The sequence below is a fragment of the Eschrichtius robustus genome, chromosome 1 (genome assembly GCF_028021215.1).
Source record: "Eschrichtius robustus isolate mEscRob2 chromosome 1, mEscRob2.pri, whole genome shotgun sequence".
Taxonomy (NCBI): domain Eukaryota; kingdom Metazoa; phylum Chordata; class Mammalia; order Artiodactyla; family Eschrichtiidae; genus Eschrichtius; species Eschrichtius robustus.
The window spans coordinates 114614376-114641063 of NC_090824.1; the positions used below are offsets into that span (position 1 = coordinate 114614376).

At 39.4% G+C, this 26688-nt stretch overlaps 1 protein-coding gene across 6 annotated transcripts in view; it reads right to left on the reverse strand.

The window, feature by feature from the left end:
• Positions 1-26688, reverse strand: part of MYO5A (myosin VA) — a 197362-nt gene that overhangs the window by 169985 nt on the left and 689 nt on the right. The gene's annotated exons all lie outside the window — the stretch shown is intronic.

The window sequence follows — 26688 nt, forward strand, 5'->3', positions numbered from 1 at the left end:
TCAGATGGTGCTGAGAATGCTGAATTGTAGATAGATTATAACTGAAAGCGTATTTCTAGCCCAGTCCTATCTAGAATGAAGGGAGAATTGTATTAGTGTATATAACTTATGTCTTGAAACCTTCTAGAAGCTTTAAAAGCATGATAAGTAGAGAACTATCTAGGGCTATGATTTCTCTTTTAACAAAATGAATTCTTACAAATCATTTGAAATAGACAAGCCAATAATACCAGCTGAAGAGTTAATATTAATGGGCTCCATTATGATGGGCCAAGTACTGAGCTAAGTGCTTTACCTATATACTTATATATAAAGCCTCCGAGCTGCCCTGTGAGTGGGTACATTTACTATTTGCCTTATAGTCACACAGGAAGAAGCGCAACGTAACACTGGACACCATACTTTTAACCATGTCACGTTACTGAACAAATACTATTTGTTCTCAGTATTTCCCGTTCACTTTATGTATTTGTTATTTAATTCATTCAGATTCATAAAGCTTAACTCTTGTTTATATATTTAAGTAGCCTTTTCTCTACTTCCTTTTCATAGTGTATCTGATTCACACAAATCCTAAAGTGGCAAAGCTGTTTCAATCACATCACATCTTTCCAAAACGTAGAGTCAAATAATCCAAACGTTTTGTAGCTAGTTTGAGAAAGCTTAGATAAAAACTACAACTAACCTGACAAAACAACCAACCAAAAAAAAAGATAACACAACACAATGTACAAACAAAAGTAGGAACATAACTATATATCTCTATTAGCCCTGTTTGTTCTGACCCCTCCTCCGTTTCATCTGCTCTTGAGTGTGCTACCTCTATAGCACAACGGCCAATATTACTTGTAGATGAGTCATTGGTTTCCTGAGTTATTGGGCTGTTTCCTTTCCCAGACATAACAATGCTTGCCCCACACATACATGGTAACACATATTTGGGCAAGCATACCCAAATCTCTCAGTCTCAAACCATCCTTTCCTCAGCTTTTTTTTACATTTCTATGGTATGTATGTATGTATATATTTTTCTTTACATCTTTGTTATTACACTACCAAAAATGCAGCTCTGGAACACACATAAAATCTTGAACATGTTTTCAACAACACAACAAAATCTAGATCTTTTTATCTGTTAAAAAAACTGCAAACCACATGTTATATGTTAATTTCCTCTTATTCTCTTTTTACCTACTATTAAAATTAGAAGCAGATTAAACTTTCTTGTTTGCTCAAAGGTAGTGTCCTCAAAGGATAGGTCACAGGATGGAAGCTTCTACTGATTGTAAGATGTTGGGTTGGAAAACCAAGATAATCAATCGAATGGGAAAAGATCGTCCTACTTATCTCTCAACCTGGTTTTCCCTAACTCTGCCTCTCTCAGTCCAATAATCCCTCTTTCCTTAACTATTTGGAAGAAAAAAAAAAAAAGAAAGAACCTTATAATAGCAAGATCAGCTGATAGAAACAATGACGGGAACACACATAGCCTCTTCTTCCCTCCAATAACCCAGCAGGCAACCTGACCTGGTATTTGCCACCCTACTTGTACACACAAATGTTTGCTTGCTAGGTCAGCTGTATTTAAACTAAAATATGACAGACATAAATAAAACAATAAAATAGAGGCCATTTTTAGATTCTGACAAAGCCTAAGTTCATGAACTGCTCTCTTGAAAACTGTCACTGAAGGCAAAAAGAGAGCCTCAAGAGAAAATAAGAGAAAATTACTACATGGCCTGAATGATTCATGTTGAAATCACAACCACCAAATGAGGACTGTAAGATGCATCAATAGCTTAAAATGGTCTCAAGTGAACAATCTGTGCCATTCTCCTTCTCTAGTCCTTGGCGGGGGTAGAGGGGGGGAAGAGCAGAAAAGAAAAGCTCTAAGGTCTTTTAATGAGACTGTATTCCATTAATTATTTGAGGCAGTTTTTGTTTCACTGGAATTAATTAACATGACCCTTCTTCTTTAAGCTCCAGCTGCATCTGATGTTACTATGCTATGACAGTGAAGAATGAAAACCAAAGGACAACTGGCTACTTATGGAATTAAAGTGGAAGGCATGCACAGAGGTAGTTCTGGTGCTCTGACTGAGACTCTGTGTCTATGTATTGACCACATTCTGAATAAACTCAACCTATATACTTTCTTATAAAACCTTAATTGCTGCCCAATAGAAGCAGTTTGCAAGCTGGAATCATGTGTAGTGAAACTATTTTACCCATATATATTTTACAATAATTAATTTGGCCTCTACTCATTCAGACTTATTAAATGTCACCAGTCTATGATAGTTACTTTAGAAAATCCTGAAAAATAACCAATAGATACACAACCCAAATAAGAATACAGGAGATGTTTAACCTTAAGAAAAACATTATTTTAAGAATCTAGGTTTAATGTACAGAATGGCATAGATTACAACTGACTCTTACAGATTTGTTAAATTGGTACTAACGTTCTTTTAAATGACCCCACCACGTAGATTTTCATAAACTCAAATGAGACAGCCCAATCCTTACTCTAATCAGTTAAATTGCATGCTACACGTTTTGTCCAGATCCTTGTTAAACACATCATAGTGGAAGTCCTGGCTCCGAGAGACAAACTGGACCTTGAGGACTCCAGCAGGCAATGACCGAGGAGGCAACTTTGCACGGTCCGCAAATTATTCCAATTTTCCTGAGTATGAGGCACTGTTCCAGACTCAGAAAACTCTTGGACCCAAAGAGGTGCCACCTCTGCCCCCAGGGGACTGAACATCTTCTGAAGAACCAGGCCCTAAGAACCCCTGGCCAGTTGCCCAGACATACTTCAGTTGGAAGCTCATTGTAAGAAACATGTATTTACAGTATTTGTAAACCAGGCGGGCCTATTTGAAATACATTAACAAAAAGACTCCTTTCCAGGGCTTTCAAGATCTCATGTCTCATGGATTATTTCCCAAGTAACTTAGTAAATGTGTTTTTTTTTTTAAATAACTGCCTCTGCTATATTTCTTGCCCCTCTAGCCTAAGTCAACTTTTTCATTTCTAAAGCCAACAGTTTCTGAGCAACCAGGCTAATCTGCCATTAAGTATGGATGCAGGAGCTTGACAAATCCCAAATAGCTTTTACCAGTCAGAGATAGTCTCCTCGACTAACAAGAATAGGCAGGTATGTAAATGTGTTCATTATAATACAACTTATCCTACTGTGTGGTTTCCAAAATACTGGAGAAGGAAGGGATCCACTGTCTTCTCAGGTTGGAGCTAACCTACAGCTTGATCGCCTTGGCACTCTGATTAATAATCTTGATCTATCTAACTCTCTAGTCTGGAGAATTTCCTTCTAGAGGGCTGTTGTGGCTGACACACTCTGAGACCAAATATGCAGTTATATTTAAGGACTTATTCCTGAGTGCTCTGATATTCCTGTATTCTTTTTAGTCCTTCTAAGCTCTAACTAGATTAATCTTCTTAATATTGATATGATAATCACCAAGTTTCTGTACCAATATTGTTATTATAGAAAAATGGGATGTTTTGTAATTATAGTCAGATTCATTAACAACTACAATTGGTTTCTTTTTAAAGGAACACACAAAGGCTTTTGGTTCTCTTCAGTTAAATTGTCAAAAAATTGGACGTACTTATCACAGGGGATTGGTTGAATAACATATGACTAATTCATGCAATATAATACTCTGAAGCATTAAAAACACAGTGTAGAAGAGTATGTATTGGTACAGGAAAATGTTCACATGTACTCCTTGGAGAAATAAAAAATCTTGCTACAAAATAGTATGCACAAAATAAATCATTTTGCTAAAGAAAATATACACAGGAAAATGAGCAGACTTACATCAAATATTAAAAGTATCTAAGGATAGAGGGATTACATGCAATTTTTTCCTTTTGTATTTCTGAATTTCCAAAGGCTCTGCACTGAACATTATTTTTACTTTTTTTTTTGTAGCACTGCGTGGCCTGTGGGATCTTAATTCCCCGGCCCGTGATTGAACCAGGGCCCCCTGCATGGAAGCGTGGAGTCTTAACCACTGAACCACCAGGGAAGTCCCTATTTTTACCATTTTTTAAAAACTTTATTTAAAAAAAAAAAAAGCTCCCAAAGTAATTTTGCAAGTCATTTCTTATACTATTTCACACCTATTATTAGTAAAGGTAACGGAACATCTTTCACCATAGAAGACTCTCAATTAAGTTTTAATATAAGGGAGGCAGTTTTCCAGTTGCCTTTAAAAATAGCAAAAAGATTTACTGGGTCACTACCATGTGCCAGGTCTTCTCACATATTCTATTAAAAGTAAAACATTAAGGACACCCAGGAAAAAAAGAGTGGCTGAAAATATGTCTACAGTAATGTCATCTTACAATTTTAAAAAGACTCACCACCACCGCTCAACAAATAATTCAATTCCATTAACTCTTACTGAGCGTTTCCTAGATGGCAAGAAGGAAGCATGGTGAACAAAGTCCAGAGTCAAGCAACGCTGGAACAGTCTCCAGCAGCAAGGTTGCTTCAGCGTCTGAGAGTGGGCTTCCACAGACCACCTGTATCAGAATCCCTTATGGTGCACTCGTTAAAAACAGATTCCTGGGACTCTCAAAACCACTCGCTCAATTTCTGGAGGAAAGACCCAGGAATTTACATTTTAAAAAGTATTTCAGTTGATTGCTACATATAGTAAAGTCTGAGAACTCCCCGTGTTGCAAAAGATCAAGTCAAGAGATTACAGTTAGAGAGATCACAAGTCTTGAATGTCAGGCTAAGGAATAAGTTAATTCTATAGTAGACACTTGGTGGGGTGGGGGGGGAGTTGGGGACCAGCCAGGGGTTTTGAGCTGCAGAGCAGCATGTTAAGATCTGTGCTTTGCCCAGAGATAAACCCACGCACCTATGGTCAACTATCTATGACAAAGGAGGCAAAGATATACAATGGAGAAAAGACAGTCTCTTCAATAAGTGGTGCTGGGAAAACTGGACAGCTACATGTAAAAGAATGAAATTAGAACACTCCCTAACACCATACACAAAAATAAACTCAAAATGGATTGAAGACCTAAATGTAAGGCCAGACACCATAAAACTCTTAGAGGAAAACATAGGAAAAACACTCTATGACATAAATCACTGCAAGATCCTTTTTGACCCACCTCCTAGAGAAATGGAAATAAAAACAATAATAAACAAATGGGACCTAATGAAACTTAAAAGCTTTTGCACAGCAAAGGAAACCATAAACAAGATGAAAAGACAACCCTCAGAATGGGAGAAAATATTTGCAAACGAAGCAACTGACAAAGGATTAATCTCCAAAATATACAAACAGCTCATGCAGCTCAATATCAAAAAAAAAAAAAAAACAACCAAATCCAAAAATAGGCGGAAGACCTAAACAGACATTTCTCCAAAGAAGATAGATATACAGATTGCCAACAAACACATGAAAGGATGCTCAACATCACTAATCATTAGAGATATGCAAATCAAAACTACAATGAGGTATCACCTCACAGCATTCAGAATGGCCATCATCAAAAAATCTACAAACAATAAATGCTGGAGAGGGTGTGGAGAAAAGGGAACCCTCTTGCACTGTTGGTGGAAATGTAAATTGATACAGCCACTATGGAGAACAGTATGGAGGTTCCTTAAAAAACTGAAAATAGAACTACCATATGGCCCAGCAATCCCACTACTGGGCATATACCCTGAGAAAACCATAATTCAAGAAGAGTCATGTACCACAATGTTCACTGCAGCTCTATTTACAATACCCAGGACATGGAAGCAACCTAAGTGTCCAGCGATAGATGAATGGATAAAGAAGATGTGGCATATATATACAATGGAATATTACTCAGCCATGAAAGGAAACAAAATTGAGTTATTTGTAGTGAGGTGGATGGACCCAGCGTCTGTCATACAGAGTGAAGTAAGTCAGAAAGAGAAAAACAAATACCATATGCTAACACATATATATGGAATCTAAAAAAAAAAAAAGGTTCTGAAGAACCTAGGGGCAGGACAGGAATAAAGACGCAGACATAGAGAATGGACTTGAGGATATGGGGAGGGGGAAGGGTAAGCTGGGACGAAGTGAGAGAGTGGCATGGACATATATACACTACCAAATGTAAAATAGATAGCTAGTGAGAAGCAGCCGCATAGCACAGGGAGAGCAGCTCGGTGCTTTGTGTCCACCTAGAGGGGTGGGATAGGGAGGGTGGGAGGGAGACGCAAGAGGGAGGAGATATGGGGATATATGTATATGTATAGCTGATTCAGTTTGTTATACAGCAGAAACTAACACACCACTGTAAAGCAATTATACTCCAATAAAGATGTTAAAAAGAAAAAAAAAAGATCTGTGCTTTGGGTCAGTGCTGCTTGTTACAGCATGAACTGAAAAAGAGAACTGAAAGCACTGGAGAACCAAGGACAGTGATCTATAATAATGCCTCAAAACTGACCAAGGGAAGAATGAAGTGGTTCCCATCCCTGGTGCCAAAAAGAGGGGTGGGAGGAGGAAGCTCATGAAGGGTTATTGATGAATAAATAAGAGGATGTGAATGCCGAAATGTTAAATCCCAAAAATATAGATATGGAGAGGAAGATTTAGACAAAACTTACCAATGGTACTTTATGTCATTTTATTAATGCATTCATTCAATCATGAACTTGCTACTAGACCAAACCCTGGTCTAGATGCTGGGTCAAAAAACAGATGAGAACCATTAAATTACATGCTTTAAATGGATGAATTGTATTGTATGTGAAATATATATATATATATATACATAGAAAATAAAGTTGTTATTAAAACAAAACAAACAAGATATTTTCCCTGTCCTTAAGGGGCTCAGAGAAGCACAAGGAGATAAACAACTGCACTGCAGTGTAGTAAGTGTCAGGACACAGGGGCATCTTAGGCAGAATGGGTCTGGGGGAACTAATTCACGAACAAGGAGTAGAGAAAGCCAGGCAAGGGGAATGCTGCAATGTGGCAAAAAGGCACCCTGGAGAACTCTTGACTTAAAGTGAAGACCTGAATGCCTGGAGGGAAACACAAGAGATGAGGCAGGCCCAAGGTGAAGGTAGGTCAGGAAGAGCCCTGTGCATTACAGCCTCACTGCTCGAGGTATGGCCCTCAATCCAGTAGCACTGGTGTCACCGGGAAGTTGTTAGAAGTACAGTCTTGGGGCTCCATCACAGATCTCCATCAGAATCTCCACTTTAACAAGATTCCCAGGTGATTCAGATGGACACCAAAGTTTAGGAAGCACTGAGTTAATCAATTTATTCTCAAGACAAAATTCAATGGGGAATCACTGAGGAATTTCAAGCCAGAGAGTGACATGATCAAATATGTGCATTACATAAAGATCACTCTGGTAGCAGAACGAAAAACAGATCACAGGAGGTAAGACCAAAAATTGCTTAGGAAGCTGTTTCGGGATCCAGGAAAGAAATAATAAGGGTCCAAATAGAGTAAAAATAATACCAGGAAACGGAAACTGATCAGTTAGGGTACAGGGGTGGGAATGCAGGAGGGGAGGTAAATCAAGATAATTTCTAAGTTTTGGTTTGGGTTAATGCTTTAGATGTTGATGCTATTCACCAGACAAGGAAAGCAAATAAAAACAAAAATCAGAGTGGCGAACATTTCTTAAATATGTACCAGGCATTCTTTTTTTTTTTAATATTTATTTATTTATTTGTTTATTTATTTATTTGGCTAGACCAGGTCTTAGTTGCAGCAGGCAGAATCTTCATTGCCGCGTGCGGGATCTTCATTGCCGCGTGTGGGATCTTTTAGTTGCGGCATGTGGGATCTAATTCCCTGACCAGGGATCAAACCTGGGTCCCCTGCATTGGAAGCTCAGAATCTTAACCACTGGACCACTAGGGAAGTCCCTGTACCAGGCATTCTTGTAAGTGCTTTGCATGAACTATCTCATTTAATCCTCAAAACAACCCTATGAAGTAGGTATTACTGTTATCCCATCATATAGATGAGAAAACTAAGACAGAGAAATTAAGTAGCATAGAGAAATTAAGTAGCATGAAGAGGGAGTAGATGACAATTTCAATTTTAAATACACTAGGTTTGAGGTGCTTGTAAAGATGTCCATAAGGCAGCTGTCTGTAAGGATCTCAGTTTGTAAGGAGAGCAAGTAGGTCAGAAACAGATTTGGAAGTCATCAGCACAGGGTTGGTCCTGACTCATCAGGAGCAGATCAGGCCACAGTGGGAGAAAGTGTAGGTCAAGGACAGAGTCTAGGAGCACCAATCTCTAAGAGGCAATGAGAGGTAGCTAAGTTTATGAAGAAGACAAAGCAGCCGGATAGAACGGAGAATCATAGCTATAACTGAACAGCAACAATAATAACAGCTAACATTTATAAGTGCATAGTATTATGTATTTTTTATATGTTAAATAATTCAGTCATTATTAAAACCACATGAGGTAGATATTATTATCCCCATTATAAAAATGAGGAAATTGAGGCATAGGGAGATTAAGTGGCTTTGTTAAGGTCACACAGAAAATGAATAGTGAAGCCAGGATTCGAACCAGAATTCAAGTGTAGAGTTCATGCCTTGACAGCTATAATGCACTGCCTGACTTCCGGGTACTGAGAGAGGTGGAAGCCTCTCTGTTCCGGAAGGAACAGTTGTAACAAAGTCCTCTGAACAGTATCTGGTCTACAGTAAGGCCTCAGTAAATATTAGCCATTATTATTTGTTAATTATACTGCCATGGAATCATGCATTTATGCTAGTCACAGCTTTTAGAAGAAAGCAAATGAAAACTAAATAAGGTAAAAATCTTAGGTTTTACTGGAAGAAGAAAAGCAAAGAACTACCAAGGATGCTAAGGCTTCGACTTAGTTTCCTACGTCTTCAATACCTAAGTTTCCACACAATCAACATTTAACCACATTTCTGGCTACCAGTCCTTAAGAAGGGCTGCTGTGCACAGCAATGCCTGCAGGCCTCACAAACCCCAAAACACCTTCTGGGAGCTATGAACATTCCATTCTACGGCACTGTCTTTAGCACTGGTGTGTTTTGTTCCATCTTAATTGCTTTAAAGCAGGTAGTTGATGCTGAAGGTCCCTCAGGTTCTTGACTGCCCACTGAAGGAAAACCCATCCTCTGACCACTCCAGACAAATGGTAGTTTGTTCTAATTAGAAGGGTATGTTGTCTATAATGAAATAACATATTTTCAGGTAATTTTCAAGTTAAAATTATATTGTTTATATGCTTAAGCCAGTAGCTTTAGGGACTTCCCTGGAGGCGCTGTGGTTAAGAATCCGCCTGCCAATGGGGTCGAACCCAGGGATCATGGGTTTGATCCCTGGTTTCATTGGGTTTGACCCCCAGTCCAGAAAGATCCCACATGCTGCTGAGCAACTAAGCCCATGCACCACAACTACTGAGCCTGCGCTCTAGAGCCCACAAGCCACAACCACTGAGCTTGTGTGCCACAACTACTGAAGCCCGTGCATCTAGAGCCAGTGCTCTGCAACAAAGAGAAGCCACTGCAAGGAGAAGCCCGCATACTACAACGAAGACCCAACACAGCCAAAATAAAATAAAACAAAATAAAATAAAATAAAATAAAATAAAATAAAATAAAATAAAATAAAATAAAATAAAATAAAATAAAATAAAAATACTAATGCTTAAAAAAAAAAAGACTAGCTTCATAGATTTTTTTCTCTTTTTAAAAATCTTTTTAGGGCAGAGTCAAGATGGTGGTGTGGGAAGACACAGAGTATGTGTCTCTCCACAACTAGGGTGCCTGCCGGACGCTGGTGGGGGACCTCAACACCCAAGAAGATGAGAGGAACCCCCAAGCAAACCGGTAAGATGTGGGGGGACTGAGGAGGGAAGAGAAGTGGAGGCCAGACAGGACCAGCACCCCTGAGGGGTGGCTGAGAGGGGGGAGGGGTTCCCACGCCTGGAGGGTCCCTCAGGGGCTCAGATCAGGGAGCGTTTCCCCTGCCCAATCAGCCGGGTAAGTCTGCCCAGGTCTCAGGCCAGGTCTTATGCCCTCAGAGGCCCCTCCAGGCCACGTTGGTCCTAGGGGCGTAGGAGGGAGGCCAGGGGAGAAAAGGAGAGGCAGAAAGGAGGGGCCCTCCAGGACGGAAGGAGCAGGAGAGGGCTGTACTCCCAGGTGGGGTCCCCGGGCCTCTGAGACCAGAGGCGGAGGCACGCCTGGGCCCCTTCTGTTCCTTGAGCCTAAGCCCCACCCCCCACCCCTCCCAGGGCCTTTTCCAGCCCTGTGGGTCCTAAGCATAGGCCCCACCCACTGCCCAAACCCCACCCCTGCTTAGGTTCTGCCCTTCACAGACAAGGCCTTTTCCACCTTTTTTTTTTTTCTCTCCTCCTCTTTTTTACTATTGTGGTTCTGTTTTACATTCCAGTTGTTGTTTCATCTATATTTTTACTTTTATATTCTTTGTAACATATCTGTTAGTTTCCTAGTCTACTTTTATTTTTTACTTTGTTGTCGTTCTTTTTTTTTTTTTTTTTTGCCACCCTGTGCAACTTGTGGGATCTTGGTTCAGGAGCTGAGGGTTGGGCCGAAGCTCCTGTGGTGGGAGCTCCGAGTCCAAACCACTGGACTAACAGAGAACCTCAGACTCCAGGGAATATTTATTGGACTGAGGTCTCCCAGAGGTCCTCATCTCGGCACCAAGACCCAGCTCTACCCAACAGCCTACAAACTCCAGTGCTGGTAGCCTCAGGCCAAACAACCAGTAAGACAGGAACACAATTCCATGCATTAAAAAAAAAAAAAAATGAGATGGCAAAAAAATATGTCACAGATGAAGAAGCAAGGTAAAATCCTACAAGTCCAAATAAATGAAGAGGAAATAGGCAAGCTAACTGAAAAAGAATTCAGAGTAATGATAGTAAAGATGATCCAGAATCTCAGAAATAGAATGGAGGCATGGATTAAGAAAATACAAGAAATGTTTAACAAAGGTCTAGAAGAACTAAAGAACAAACAGAGATGAACAACACAATAACTGAAATGAAAAATACACTAGAAGGAATCAATAACAGAATAACTGAGGCAGAAGAACAAAGTGAGCTGGAAGACAACATGGTGGAAATAACTGCCGAGGAGCAGAATAAAGAAAAAAGAATGAAAAGAATTGAAGACAATACCAGAGACCTCTGGGACAACACTAAACGCACTAACATTCAAATTATAGGGGTTCCAGAAGCAGAAGAGAAAAAGAAAGGGTCTGAGAAAATATTTGAAGAGATTATAGTGGAAAACTTCCCTAACACGGGAAAGGAAAGTCACTCAAGTGCAGGAAGAACAGAGAGTCCCATACAGGATAAACCCTAGGAGAAACACACCAAGACACATATTAATCAAATTAACAAAAATTAAATTCAAAGAAAAAATATTAAAAACAGCAAGGGAAAAACAAAAAATAACATACAAAGGAATCCCTGTAAGGTTATCAGTTGATTTTTGCAGAAACTCAGCAGGCCACAAGGGAGTAGCAGGATACACTTAAAGTGATGAAAGAGAAAAACCTACAACCAAGATTACTCTACCGAGCAAGAATCTCATACAGATTTGACGGAGAAATCAAAAGCTTTTCAGACAAGCAAAAGCTAAAAGAATTCAGCCACCACAAAACCAGCTTTACAACAAATGCTAAACAAACTCCTCTAGGAGAGAAACACAAGAGAAGAAAAAGACCCACAAAAACAATCCCAAAACAATTAAGAAAACGTTAATAGGAACATACATATCAATAATAACCTTGAATGTAAATGGATTAAATGTCCCAACCAAAAGACACAAACTGGCTGAATGGATACAAAAATAAGACCCATATATATGCTGTCTACAAGAGACCCACTTCAAACCTAGGGACACATACAGACTGAAAGTGAAGGGATGGAAAAAGATATTCCAGGCAAATGGAAATCAAAAGCTGGAGTAGCAATACTCGTATCAGATAAAATAGACTTTTATCCAATGGACAGATCATCCAAACAGAAAAAAAATATGGAAACACAAGCTTTAAATGACACAATAGACCAGATACATTTAATTGATATTTATAGAACATTCCACCTGAAAGCGGCAGAATACACTTTCTTCTCAAGTGCACATTGAACATTCTCCAGGATAGATCATATCTTGGGTCACAAATCAAGCTTCGGAAAATTTAAGAAAAATGAAATCGTATCAAGCCTCTTTTCTGACCACAATTCTATGAGACTGGATATCAATTACAGGAAAAAAACTGAAAAACACACAAATACATGGAGGCTAAACAGTGCGCTACTAAAAAACCAAGAGATCACTGAAGAAATCAAAGAGGAAATTTAAAATATTCATACAAACAAATGACAACGAAAACATGACAACCCAAAACCTACAACAGGCAGCAAAAGCAGTTCTAAGATGGAAGTTTATAGCAATTCAATCTCACCTCAAGAAACAAGAAAAACCTCAAATAAACATTTTAACCCTACTCCTAAAGCAAACTAGAGAAATAAGAACAAAGAAAACCCAAAGTCAGTAGAAGGAAAGAAATCATAAAAATCAGAGCAGAAATAAATGAACTAGAAATGAAGAAAACAATAGCAAAGATAATAAAACTAAAAGCTGGATCTTTGAGAAGATAAACAAATTTGACAAACCCTTAGCCAGACACATCAAGAAAAAAAGGGAGAGGATGCAAATCAATAAAATTAGATATGTAAAAGGAGAAATCACTACTGACACTGCAGAAATACAAAGGATTATAAGAGACTACTACAAACAACTATATGCCGATAAAACAGACAACCATGAAGAAATGGATAAATTCTTGGAAAGGTACAATTTTCCAAGACTGAACCAGGAAGAATTAGAAAATATAAACAGACCTATCACAAGTAATGAAATTGAAACTGTAATTAGAAATCTTCCAAAAAACAAAAGTCCAGGACCAGATAGCTTCACAGGCGAATTCTACCAAACATTTAGAGAAGAGCTAACTCCGATCCTTCTCAAACTCTTCCAAAAAATTGCAGAGGGAGGAACACTCCCAAATTCATTCTACGAAGCCACCATCACCCTGACACCAAAACCAGAAAAAGATATTACAAAAAAAGAAAATTATAGACCAATATCACTGATGAACATAGGTGCAAAAATCCTGAACAAAATACTAGCAAACAGAATCCAACAACACATTAAAAGGATCATACACCATGATCAAGTGGGATTTATCCCAGGGATGCAAGGATTCCTCAATATATGCAAATCAATCAATGTGATACACCACATTAACAAATTAAAGAATAAAAACCATAGGATAATCTCAATAGATGCAGAAAAAGCTCTTGACAAAATTCAACACCCATTTATGATAAAAACTCTCCAGAAAATGGACATAGAGAGAACCTACCTCAATATAATAAAGTCCATATATGACAAACCCACAGCAAACATCATACTCAATGGTGAAAAACTGAAAGCATTTCCACTAAGATCAGGAACAAGACAAAGATGTCCACTCTTGCCACTCTTATTCAACATAGTTTTGGAAGTCCTAGCCACAGCAATCAGAGAAGAAAAAGAAATAAAAGGAATCCAAATTGGAAAAGAAGAAGGAAAACTGTCACTGTTTGCAGATGACATGAAACTATACATAGAAAATCCACCAGAAAACTACTAGAACTAATCAGTGAATTTGGCAAGGTTGCAGGATACAAAATTAATGCACAGAAACCTCTGGCATTCCTATACACTAACAACGAAAAATCAGAAAGAGAAATTAAGGAAACAATCCCATTTATCATTGCAACAAAAAGAATAAAATACCTAGGAATAAATCTACCTAAGGAGGCAAAAGACTTATACTCAGAAAACTATAAAACACTGAAGAAAGAGATCAAAGATGACACAAAGAGATGGAAAGATATACCATGTTCTTGGACTGGAAGAATCAATATTGTCAAAATGACTATACTAACTAAAGCAATCTACAGATTCAATGCAATCCCTATCAAACTACCAATGGCATCTTTTTACAGAATTAGAACAAAAAATTTTACAATTCATATGGAAACATAAAAGACCCTGAATAGCCAAAGCAATCTTGAGAAAGAAAAACGAAGCTGAAGGAATCAGGCTCCCCGACTTCAAACTATACTACAAAGCTACAGTAATCAAGACAGTATGGTACTGGCACAAAAACAGAAATATAGATCAATGGTACAGGATAGAAAGCCCAGAGATAGGCCCACACACATATGGTCACCTAATTTATGACAAATGAGACAAGAACATACAATGGAGAAAAGACAGCCTCTTCAATAAGTGGTGCTAGGAAAGCTGGACAGCTACAAATAAAAGAATGAAATTTGAACACCACCTAACACCATACACAAAAATAAACTCCAAATGGATTAAAGACCTAAATGTAAGACCAGACATTATAAAACTCTTAGAGGAAAACATAGGAAAAGCACTCTATGACATAAACCACAGCAAGATCTTTTTTGACCCACCTCCTAAAGTAATGAAAATTTAAAAATAAAATAAACAAATGGGGCCTAATGAAACTTAAAAGCTTTTGCACAGCAAAGGAAACCATAAATAGATGAAAAGACAACCCTCAGAATGGGAGAAAATATTTGCAAATGGAACAATGGACAAAGGATTAATCTCCAAAATATAGAAACAGCTCATGAAGCTCAATATCAAAAAAACAAACAATCCAATTAAAAAATGCGTGGAAGACCTAAATAGACATTTCACCAAGGAAGACATACAGATGGCCAAGAGGCACATGAAAAGATGCTCAACATCACTAATTACTAGAGAAATGCAAATCAAAACTACAATGAGGTATCACCTCACACTGGTCAGAATGGCCATTAGCAAAAAATCTAGAAACAATAAATGCTGGAAAGGGTGTGGTGAAAAGGGAATCCTCCTGCACTGTTGGTGGGAATGTAAATTGATACAACCACTAGGGAGAACACTATGGAGGTTCCTTAAAAAACTAAAAATAGAACTACCATATGACCCAGCAATCCCACTACTGGGCATATACCCTGAGAAAACCATAATTCAAAAACAGACACGTACCACAATGTTCATTGCAGCTCTATTCACAATTGCCAGGACATGGAAGCAACCTAAGTGTCCATCAACAGATGAATGGATAAAGAAGATGTGGCACATATATACAATGGAATATTACTCAGCCATAAAAAGAAATGAAATTGAGTTATCTGCAGTGAGATGGATGGACCTAGAGTCTGTCATACAGAGTGAAGTAAGTCAGAAAAACAAATACCGTATGCTAACGCATATATATGGAGTCTAAAAAAAAATGGTACTGATGAACCTAGTGGCAGCACAGGAACAAAGACGCAGACATAGAGAATGGACTTGAGGACGTGGGGTGGGGAGGGGGAAGCTGGGGCAAAGTGAGAGTAGCAGCGACATACATACACTACCAAATGTAAAACAGTTAGCTAGCGGGAAGCAGCAGCATAGCACAGGGAGATCAGCTTGGTGCTTTGTGATGACCTAGAGGGGTGGGATAGGAAGGGTGGGAGGGAGGGGATATGGGGATATATGTATGCATATGGCTGATTCACTTTGCTGTAAAACAGAAACTAACACAGTATTGTGAAGCAATTATACTCCAATAAAGATCTGTAAAAGTAAATAAATAAATAAATTTTTAAAATAAACATAATCAAATAATGATGATGATAAAAAAATAAAATAAAAATCTTTCTAATTCATTTATACTTTCTGGCCCAGATTCACCCAAGATCAAGGAGAAACACTGAATAAGAGCAACAATAAGGAAAATTGTCAGAAAAAGGGAATAGTTTAGATTTCCAAAAGGTTAAGTTTTTGAAATAAACTTACATAGTTCTACTCTTAGAGGATTTTTCAAAGCAGAATAAAGGTACTGGATGGCAGAAGGCATCTCACAGAAGTGGGACATCTGGTCATCCTAGCCCTGAAGCAATGTACATAAAAAGTGCTATTTTTAAAATGAAATAAATGTGAATACCCTATCTTGCATAATTGTAAACGCGAACCCTTGCCAGGGAAATGTGGAATCTAAAATTGACTAAAGCTGACTAATCCAAGCAAAGATTTATGTACGATAAATGCTCATCATAGTACATTTCTTATTACAGTGAAAATACCCAACAGTAAATAAATTATGGTACACCCAGATGATGGAATATTATGCAGCCATTAAAAACATTTTCAGTGAATATTTTATAGGACTTCCTTGGTGGTCAGTGGTTAAGACTCCGCACTCCCAATGCAGGGGGCACAGGTTCAATCCTTGGTTGGGAACTGCAGTCCCACATGCCGCATGGTGCAGCCTAAAAAAATTTTTTTTCATTAAAAAAAAAGAATATTCTATAACATAAAAATTATCACAATATATATTAAGCTTAAAAATCATAAAAATTAACATTATGAATATAGATAAAAGACTTGAAGTAAATTAATGGTTGAAAATAATCATCTCTGGATGGTATAGTTTTTAAAAAATTTTTCTTCCTTTACATGTTTCTTTTTGTATTTTTTAAATTTTATTTATTTATTTTTGGCTGTGTTGGGTCTTTGTTGCTGCGCGCAGGCTTTCTCTAGTTGTGGTGAGTGGGGGCTGCTCTTCGTTGCGGTGCACGGGCTTCTCATTGCGGTGGCTTCTCTTGTGGAGCACAGGCTCTAGGCGTGCAGGCTTCAGTAGTTGCAGCATGTGGGCTCAGTAGTTGTGGCTCACGGGCTCTAGAGCGCAGGCTCAGTAGTTGTGGCACACAGGCTTAGTTGCCCTGCGGCATGTGGGATCTTCCCGGACCAGGGCTTGAACCTGTGTCCCCTGCATTGGCAAGCTGATTCTTAACCACTGCACCACCAGGGAAGCCCCCTTTATATGTTTCTGTATTCTCCAAATTTTCTACAATATATCATTCCTATAAGCAGAAGAGGTATTACTGAAAAGGCAACTTTTTTTTTTAAGTTTTTGGCTGCGTTGGGTCTTCGTTGCTGCGTGTGGGCTTCCTCTACTTGGGGCGAGCAGGGGCTATGCTTCGTTGTGGTGCGCGGGCTTCTCACTGTGGTGGCCTCTCTTGTTGTGGAGCATGGGCTCTAGAGCATGGGCTCAGTAGTTGTGGCACATGGGCCCAGTCGCTCCGCGGCATGTGGGAACTTCCCGGACCAGGGATCAAACCCCTGTCCCCTGCATTGGCAGGCGGACCCTTAACCACTGCACCACCAGGGAAGTTCCCTGAAAAGGCAATTTTTAAAAAGTTTTTCCAATTAATCTGCATTTTTAACTCTTTCCCACTTTTTCTTACCCTAATCTAACTCTTTAAGATCTAGGGCAGTGGTTCTCAAGCAGGGGCAGGGGGAAGGGGGACTGCTCCCCAGGGAACATTTGGCAGTCTGTAGACAATATGGATTGGCTGTCACAACTAGGGGTGGGGGATGCTACTGGATCTAGCAGATAAAGGTTAGAGATGAGGCTAAATATCCTACAACATGCAGGACCGGCCCCCAGAAAAAAAGAATAGTGCAGAGGTTGAGAAATCTTGGTTAGAATGAAGAAAATGAGTATAAGCAGGAAGATTGGGTTAAAATACAATATTAACTCTAGTGGGTTTAACTTTCCATTTCTAAAATAAGATTTAACAAATACACATTCTGAATTGATGAAAGTTTAGTCCAGGTTTTGACCCAAATTTCTTACTATTAAGATATACTTTTCCTAATTTTGTGGAAAATATCTCTAGCAGTTCTGCACCCAAACTGAGCATGATGCTTATCAAACCAGAAGATTTTTTTCAGCTTGAGCATAGAGAGACCAAATCTGTTTAAAAGTTTTTTAAGTACTGCTATAAAAATGTTTTAAAGTGAGCTCATATCCTTAAGGGAATAGCTGATTATCTTATTGTAATCACTCCAGTATGATAAGATGAAAAACTAAGTTCTAACTAGTCTAGTCTAATTAGTCAAAACTAGTCTAACACAAAAGTGTTTGTTTGAAACATATACACACTCACACACACAGAAAATGATTTACGTAAACTCACACAAAATTACTTCTATTTTGTGATGTCAGATTCAGGGAATGGTAACAAAGCAAGAATACATAGCTTTGAGGAAATGAAGTACCCTCCTCAATCTAAATTACTAAATAATTCACTCCATAAGAAATTTGGTTATAACAAAGCACAACAGAGCATTAGGAGTGGGTACATGAACTACAGTCAGTAGTACAGGATCAAGAAGTAAATGACACGGTGGAAAGTAAGAGAGCAAAAAAAAAAAGATTAGAACACTGTAGATGAATAATGGATGATCTGAACAGTCAAAAGGAGGAAATAAGAAATTTTGCAACTTATCCTTGGGTGAAAATGGGGTAAGAGAATAATGTTTGCATACAAGGATGTGAAGAAAATAAGGGTAAATAAAATGCTGAGGAAATATGGCAGAAAGAGATCAGAAGGAAAGGTGACATAGGGTTCAGAGCCCCCTAATTAAGACTGAATAAAAAATACTTTTTTTATTATTAGTTAGACGTCTATTATATTATTAGATAGATGATTATTTTAATCATCTATCTCTGATATGCTTTTTTTTTAATTGAAGTATAGTTGATTTACAATATTGTGCTAGTTTCAGGTGTACAGCAAAGTGATTCAGTTATATTTTTTTTCCAGATTATTTTCCATTATAGGTTGTTATAAATATAATTCCCGTGCTATGCAATAAATCCTTGCTGCTTATCTATTTTATATATAGTAGTGTGTATCTGTTAATCCCATACTCCTAATTTATCTGCCCCTCATATGCTTTTATCAACATTTGCATTTGATTCTCCATGGCCTTTTTTTTTTTTTTTTTTTTAAATGATTCTCTAGGGGAAAGATATCCAATGTCCTCCTAGTCAAAACCCTCCTATTCATCTTCTCAAAAATCAGAAAAGGGGCTTCCCTGGTGGCGCAGTGGTTGAGAATCTGCCTGCTAATGCAGGGGACGCGGGTTCGAGCCCTGGTCTGGGAAGATCCCACATGCCATGGAGCAACTGGGCCCGTGAGCCACAACTACTGAGCCTGCGCGTCTGGAACCTGTGCCCCGCAACCGGAGGGGCCGCGATAGTGTAAGGCCCGCGCACTGCGATGAGGAGCGGCCCCCGCTTGCCGCAACTAGAGAAAGCCCTCGCACAGAAACGAAGACCCAACACAGCCATAAATAAATAAATAAATAAATAAATAAATAAATAAATAAATAAATAAATAACTGATTGAAGGACTTTAAAAAAAAAAAAAAAATCAGAAAAGGAGAGGCAGAACTCAGTCACTTTGTCACTTTTGGTGACTGATTCATAGTGGACATTGGTTGAGGGTAGCTGTTTTGTTTTGTCTCTCTAGCACTGTTCCTTCTGACGGGAAACAGCTTTCAGCCACCCCACCAGGTCTTAGTAGGACTATCAATCAGGATGCCCCATCCTCCCTCTGGCCTCTGAGATGCGCAAGACTGAACTGCTCATGGTCTCCCTCCCACCACCCACTCGGCACACAACCACAAGCAAGGACAACCAGAATTCCTCTACCAGGCTCTCTTCCTCCAGGCCCAGAGCTAGACCATGTGGTCTGCAGGTGCCACTGACCCTGAAAAGAGCTGTCCTGAGGGTGAAACCAGTATCAAATAGCAGTCTGACACGAAAGCCAGTGACAGAGAGCCCCAGAGGTACCATGTCAGAGCCTTGAATCTAGCCATGTCTGCGCTTTCAGGGCATCTAAGCAAAAAAAATCCTTTTTGGCTTTGAGTTGGGTTTCCATCACTTCCAACTAAAACAGCTCTGGCTGGTAAATTGTTTAACACTGTCAAAGAGAGGTTCGGAAAGTCGGTGTATCAGAACTATGATCCATGAATTAGCCAGACTCTTTCTATTTATCTATCACATCTTAGCTGATATCATAACTTGACATAATGAGTTTCATATGTGTAAAACAATGGTTAGAGTAGAAATTCATTTTAAATGACATATTTATTTATTTCAAGAGCTAACAAGTATCCTTAGTAAACTGGGATTTGATGTTATAAATTTCTAATCTTGGTGTTAAATAAATACTTCGCCATTTTCCCACTTCACCTTCATCTTTCTGAAGAGTCTGTCCTTTTAATCTGCCTAGCCTCTTCACTGCCCTGATCATTTTATTTCTCCCATTCTGAAATTCCTTCAGAATGTATTTATCAAGAGGAAACCCCGGACTTCTCTGGTGGCGCAGTGGTTAAGAATCTGCCTGCCAATGCAGGGGACACGGGTTCGAGCCCTGGTCCGGGAAGATCCCACATGACGAGGAGCAACTAAGCCCGTGCGCCACAACTACTGAGCCTGCGCTCTAGAGCCCGCGAGCCACAACTACTGAGCCCACGTGCCACAACTACTACCCGCGTGCCTAGAGCCCATGCTCCGCAACAAGAGAAGCCACCACAGTGAGAAGCCCGCGCACCACAACGAAGAGTAGCCCCTGCTAGCCGCAACTAGAGAAAGCCCACATGCAGCAGCGAAGACCCAACGCAGACAAAAATAAATAAATTTACAAAAAAAAAAAAAAAAAGAGGAAACTCCAACCACATACACAGGATTCCTGGCCAGGACAATGCATGTTTTTGTATGAGTGACTAAAGAGAGACAAAACTTGTCTTTTTTTTATGTCCCATCTCCCTCCAGTCCAGCACTGTGCTCACATTTTTTTTTTTTTTTTTACTTTTTAGCCGTGCCGTGTGGCATGTGGGATCTTAGTTCCCCGACCAGGGATCGAACCCCCGCCCCCTGCAGTGGAAGGGCAGAGTCTTAACCACTGGACTGCCAGGGAAGTCCCTGTGCTCACATTTTTGAACACAGCAGCACATCGGGCCAAAGGAGGTAGATAGACGATCTTCATGAACACTTAGGAGTGGATAATGCACTTTTTCCTTGATTTCAATCAAGTTTGCAGCCATTATTTTGAAACTAAAGCATAATTACATCATCCCTAAATTCTACAATTGGCAAAAAGCCTCTGTGGTACACGGAGATGTTTAATGCAAATGGCAGCTGGTTAAGGAGACTTTCAACTGAGAAGGGCTTTGAAGAGAAGTGGAGACTGTCTGAGGCATGAAGAAGCCGGGGATAAGTTTCTGCAAAGTTTTAAAATCTCTATCAGCACAAACCCAGACGGACATTACTACCAAGGTAGATGAGGCAGGAGAACTGTTAAAGGGCAGAACTGACTAAAGGGCATTTTAGCACACTAAGGACCTAAGGAAACAAGGCATCAAAAGCAGACACCATTAGTAAAGGTAAGGCGGTAAGTGTGTGAAGAAAAGATTAAATAAACCACTTAAACTCCTTTCCAACTATTCCCACCTCCCACAGTCAGTGAAACTCCATGGGAGTCACACCCAAGGTCAAGTCTCTATATTCAGATATCAATATTGGTTGAGCTAAGGTGGAATCATAACATACATTTTTGAAAACAAACAACTCTTTCCTCTGCCCCAGCGGGGAAGCCAACTCCAGTAAACGCTTTGAATAAGCTGGGGAAGAGAAGGAGCTAAGCACCAACGAACTTTTGAGGGGGATAGAAATGTTCCATATCTTGTTTGTGATGGTGGTTACACGACAGAATATATTTATCAAAATTCATTAAACTGTGCACTTAAAATGAGTGAATTTTTTTTAAATATTTATTTATTTATTTATTTGGCTGCACCAGGTCTTAGTTGTGGCATGTGGGGTTTTGGTTGCGATGGTTACACGGGATCTAGTTCCCTGACCAGGGATCGAACCCAGGCCCCCTGCATTGGGAGCGTGGAGTCTTAACCACTGGACCACCAGGGAAGTCCCAAAATGAGTGAATTTTATTAAATGTAAATTATACCTCAATAAAGTTAATTAGAGAGAGACAGAGATACAGAGGCAGGAGCCAGAGGGAAGGGAGAGGACAACCTCCCCAGGTAGACAAATGGAGAAAGTCTGGGAAAACTACTGTAGGACAGGACACGCCTGTTGGGGTGGAGTGGTGTTGCCCACACAATATTTCACCTAGGGCCAGACCTTACTCTATAGATCAGCCAGGAGTTTATACTTCTGATAATACCTCATACTTCGTTAGGAATTACCTAAAGTGGAGACAGATAAATCCAATCCATCCTCTAGTGGGCCATGTGCCCCTAGATTCTCCCGATGGAGGCAAAATTCATGATAAAGAGAAGAACACAGAAGCTAAATTACCCTCCTCTCCCACAGTCTCCTATAGGAAAGTTATCCCCCCCACTCCACCTCAACCTTTTGGAGGTTGAAGTTAAATCCCTGGAACCCCATTCAGACCTTCCTCCAGTATACCCTTACTTCGAAAAGCTAAAAGCACCAGGAAGATTTAAACTGTTTATGTGGCACCAGCAACTCTCATTAAAATTATAACTTTTCTGTAATCTTTTAGCCACTGGGCAATACACTGAACTGTCACACTTCAGTAAACAGTAACAAATTTCAAGAGGAAATCACAACCATTCTGCTTTGCTCAAACAGTATAAAGAAGTATTTCTGAGCCGCTTACAAATTCCAGAGTCAGCAAAAATTCATGATATAATGAGAATTAACTTCCAGTTTCCAAAGCTAGAGCCACTGGTGTTAACTTACACTATTCCCTCTCCTTCTCTTCCTGTATCTCCTCCATCACAAAGATCTGTCCCTCACACTTTCTGCCTGCACTTCAATCTACCAGACTTTCATCACTTTCCATTTTGTTTCCTACAACAGTTTCCTTGGTCTCCCTGGCTCCCAGCTCTCTTCTCTATTACTCACCCTGTTCAACATGCCTGAAAATGTGCTTACTTGTTTAACCACTCCATTATACCTTGCTTCATTCCTGCAAGTGGACTAATCATCCCAAACTATTATTTTCTGTTTCTCTCCTGTTTAAATATTTTTTCATCCATCCAACAAATATTTAATGAGCACCTACTTTGTGGAAGACATTGTGCTAGGCTCTACAGGAGGTAAACAAACCCTGACCAGCATCTCAGGGGGCTTACAGTATTGTGGGAGTGGCTTACATATATACAGATAACTATAATAAGATAGAAATGTGTACAGGTCATTAAGACAGAGAACTGTCAGCTGGATGTCAAGTAAAATTAGAATTGGTAAAGAAGAAGTAGAATATGAGACAAAGAAAAAGCTACAGAGGTTTCCAACCTGAGGGACTAGGAAAACAGCAGAGCCATCAACAGGCCAAAGGACATCAGGAAGAAATACAGATAGAAGGAGCATGACAGGAGACTTAAGAAAAGTGAATGTACTTGCCAAAGCCCAAATCAGGGCACATAAGCAGAGATTTCTGTTCTGCTTTAAGATGTTGGGAGCAGTCTAAGAAATGCAATTTCAATGCCAAAATATTAGAATTTCCAGGATTGATGATTTAATTGGGACTATCCCAGAAAAAATCTAGTCCATGCGGCTTCAGTAGGTATGAGGAAATACGGTGGGAAAGAAGATTACAGATATACAATCTACTGGCCTAATAGCTGTTTCATCTAAGGAAAGTGTACTTGGCTTCTGGAGTGAGGGTTTTAGACTGTTTCTGTACTGTTAGAAAATTCAGCATCCTGACATACTATGGGACTCCTAATTAAACTTCAGGGAATCTTGGCCATTCTACAGCATTTATGTGGTACCCATGGTGTCTGGGAACTTCATGTGAGGACGACTAGGATGCCATTTTATTGCTATTGGTGATCCATCCAGGTCTAATTAATAAACCCTGCTCCACAAATGCTGAATCCTTTGAAGTTGCTGAAAGTAGCTACAAGTGATGTCATCATTCAGACACCCACTGGAAAGTCAAGACCAGCAAATATTTTCAAAATCAGAAACAATAAGATGTCACAGCCACCTTCAATTCTTTCAGGAACAAGTCAGGTGGATCTAAAAATAAATCAACGCACAACTCTGTGATTATACTAAAAACCTTTGAACTGTACATTTTAAATTGGTGAATTGTACATTATGTAAATTATATCTCAATAAAGCTGTTATTTTAACAATCAACAAACATGTTTTAACCAAAATGTTAGTTTCCAGAAATGTTATATCCTAGGAACCAGGCTATTGCCTTTAAAATGTTTATACTGCTGCAAAAATTTACAAAAAGGAAGCCCTGCTGAATTGCTGTGACAAAACCATTATCATTTTAGCTAAAAAGAATAAACTGAATGGTCTTTTGTCTTTCACTGTAATAGGAGCTGACTTCTATCACACATCAAAATCTGCCTTTAAGCTCTGAACGACATTTTTAAAAAGGGCACTTGTCAAATTTAACCACTATGTTGAATACCATAATTATGGCACGGCACTATTATATCTTTCCTTGTAGTCTACCCCCAGAACTTCCTTCCCTATAATCCTCTGCAAGGGGAAAATCCTTGTGTTTATATACAATTTTTTTAAATTTTTATTTATTTATTTATTTTATTTTTGGCTGCGCTGGGTCTTCGTTGCTGCATGCGGGCTTTCTCTAGTTGTGGCGAGCAGGGGCTACTCTTCATCGCGATGCGCGGGCTTCTCATTGCGGTGGCTTCTCTTGTTGCGGAGCATGGGCTCTAGGTGCACGGGCTTCAGTAGTTGTAGCACGTGGGCTCAATAGTTGTGGCACGTGGGCTCAGTAGTTGTGGTGCACGGGCTTACTTGCTCCACCATGTGGGATCTTCCCAGACCAGGGCTCAAACCTGTGTCCCTTGCATTGGCAGACGGATTCTTAACGACTGCACCACCAGGGAAGTCTAATCCTTGTGTTTAATATCCATTTATATTACCTCTAATGATTTCCCTATCCCTCTAATAATCACTACCCAAGCTTTTATCTCTAGAATCATTCCAACCTTCTCATGTCCCAACCTGTTCCCTAACTTCTACAAAGAAATACCATACCAGCTGTCTGCCTGCTGCCGAGGTAACAGCAGGTTATTTATGCCCTTGAAGATTCAAAGTGGGCCAAGAATATAAGAAGCAGGCTGTAAGCTCGAGGGAAAGGACTGTGTCTTGTTTATGTTAGAACCTCTCAACATTAAGCAGAGTACCTGGCACCCAGGAGGTGCTCAATAAATATTTTTGTCCGCCATTAAGTTAAGGTCCATTCACAAAAAGAATGAGCCAACAAACAAACCAAGTAACCAGATTATTCTTAGGTATAAACGTATTTAGGAGAAGGCAACTTAAGCTCAACCTCCCTACTGATGCCTAAACCAGTTTGTCTTTACAATGAGTAGAGTATGAATTTTAAAACAGATTGTGATTGTGACCAAAGCCCAAAACCTTAACAATTTTAAAAATCACAGGATCTTTTAAATTTTTTTCTTGCCAATTATTTTGGGAGAAAAAAGAAGATCCAAAATCCAAGAGCAACGTATTATCCAACCAGTGTCTAGTTAAGCAGCCTACAATTAGGCAGCTGAAGGATGGACTCCTCAGGCAGTGAAGAATGGGGTCTATACAAAGTAACTAAGGAATATTTACAGACCATATCTCTTCTTGTGAAAATGACTCTGATATTTCTTAGTACCCACCTCATACGTTTATTATGAGGATTAAATGAGTTAATATTTGTAAAGCAGTTAAAACAGTACCTGGCACATAGTTAGCTTTATATAAATGTTTGTTTATAAAGTAACTTTGGATCAATTTCCAATTGCATTCAATCGTACATTAGAGATCTACAATGCCTAAAGAATTATCAGGTTTAGAGAGAAGTTTCAATTGTGTAGTCCTCAAATCTGCAGCTGGAAAGAGAGAGGTCCCAGGAAATGTTTCATGCAAACTCATTTCATGGTTGAAGAAATATACCTCATATTTGTAGAGAAATTCACAGGTTATGAAAAGCATTTCCATGTATTATTGTTTGATCCTCACGACAACAGCCTTGTAAGAGATGTAGGGCAGGTATAATTAACTCCATTTACAGATGAGGAAACTAAAGCACAGAGAGGTTAAGTGATTTGCCCAAGGTCACACAGTAAGTGAAAAGGCCCCGGCTAGAATCAAGGGCTAGAATCCAGGTCTCTTGATGGCGGGTCCAGACCTCTTCCTTCTATAACATGCTGCAACTTGAGCCCTGGGCTTACTTGGGTCATATTTGGAAGCAGTGATTATGAGACCATAAATGTAGACTTGGCTATAGATGCAAACTCGAAAAGTTAAGGTAATTCTGTTAACTGGAATTAGAGGTAATTAATAGCTGGCAAAACATCTACCTACACAGGAGTGAGAGTATAAAATGCCATGACTACACACAGTCACAAAGGGCACCACACACTGTCTTGAAGGAACAGTTCTCCAAAACATGCCATTCAGAGATTACCAGCCCCAGAGAATACTGGTGTCAGTATAAGAAGGAAAGGCTGCCACTTCCCTTAAACTAAACCCAGAAGGAAAAGGCTCACCCCAGAGGATGGTGAAGACATGGAGCCTAACAAGGCTCTAAGGGATTACACGCAGATTGCAAACTCCCAGCGACAAATGAGTACCGACCATCCCAGTGAATCAGCTCGCATTTATTCGGCTGCATCTTCCCCAGGGGCTCTCCACCCCAGAGTAGCAATCTGAA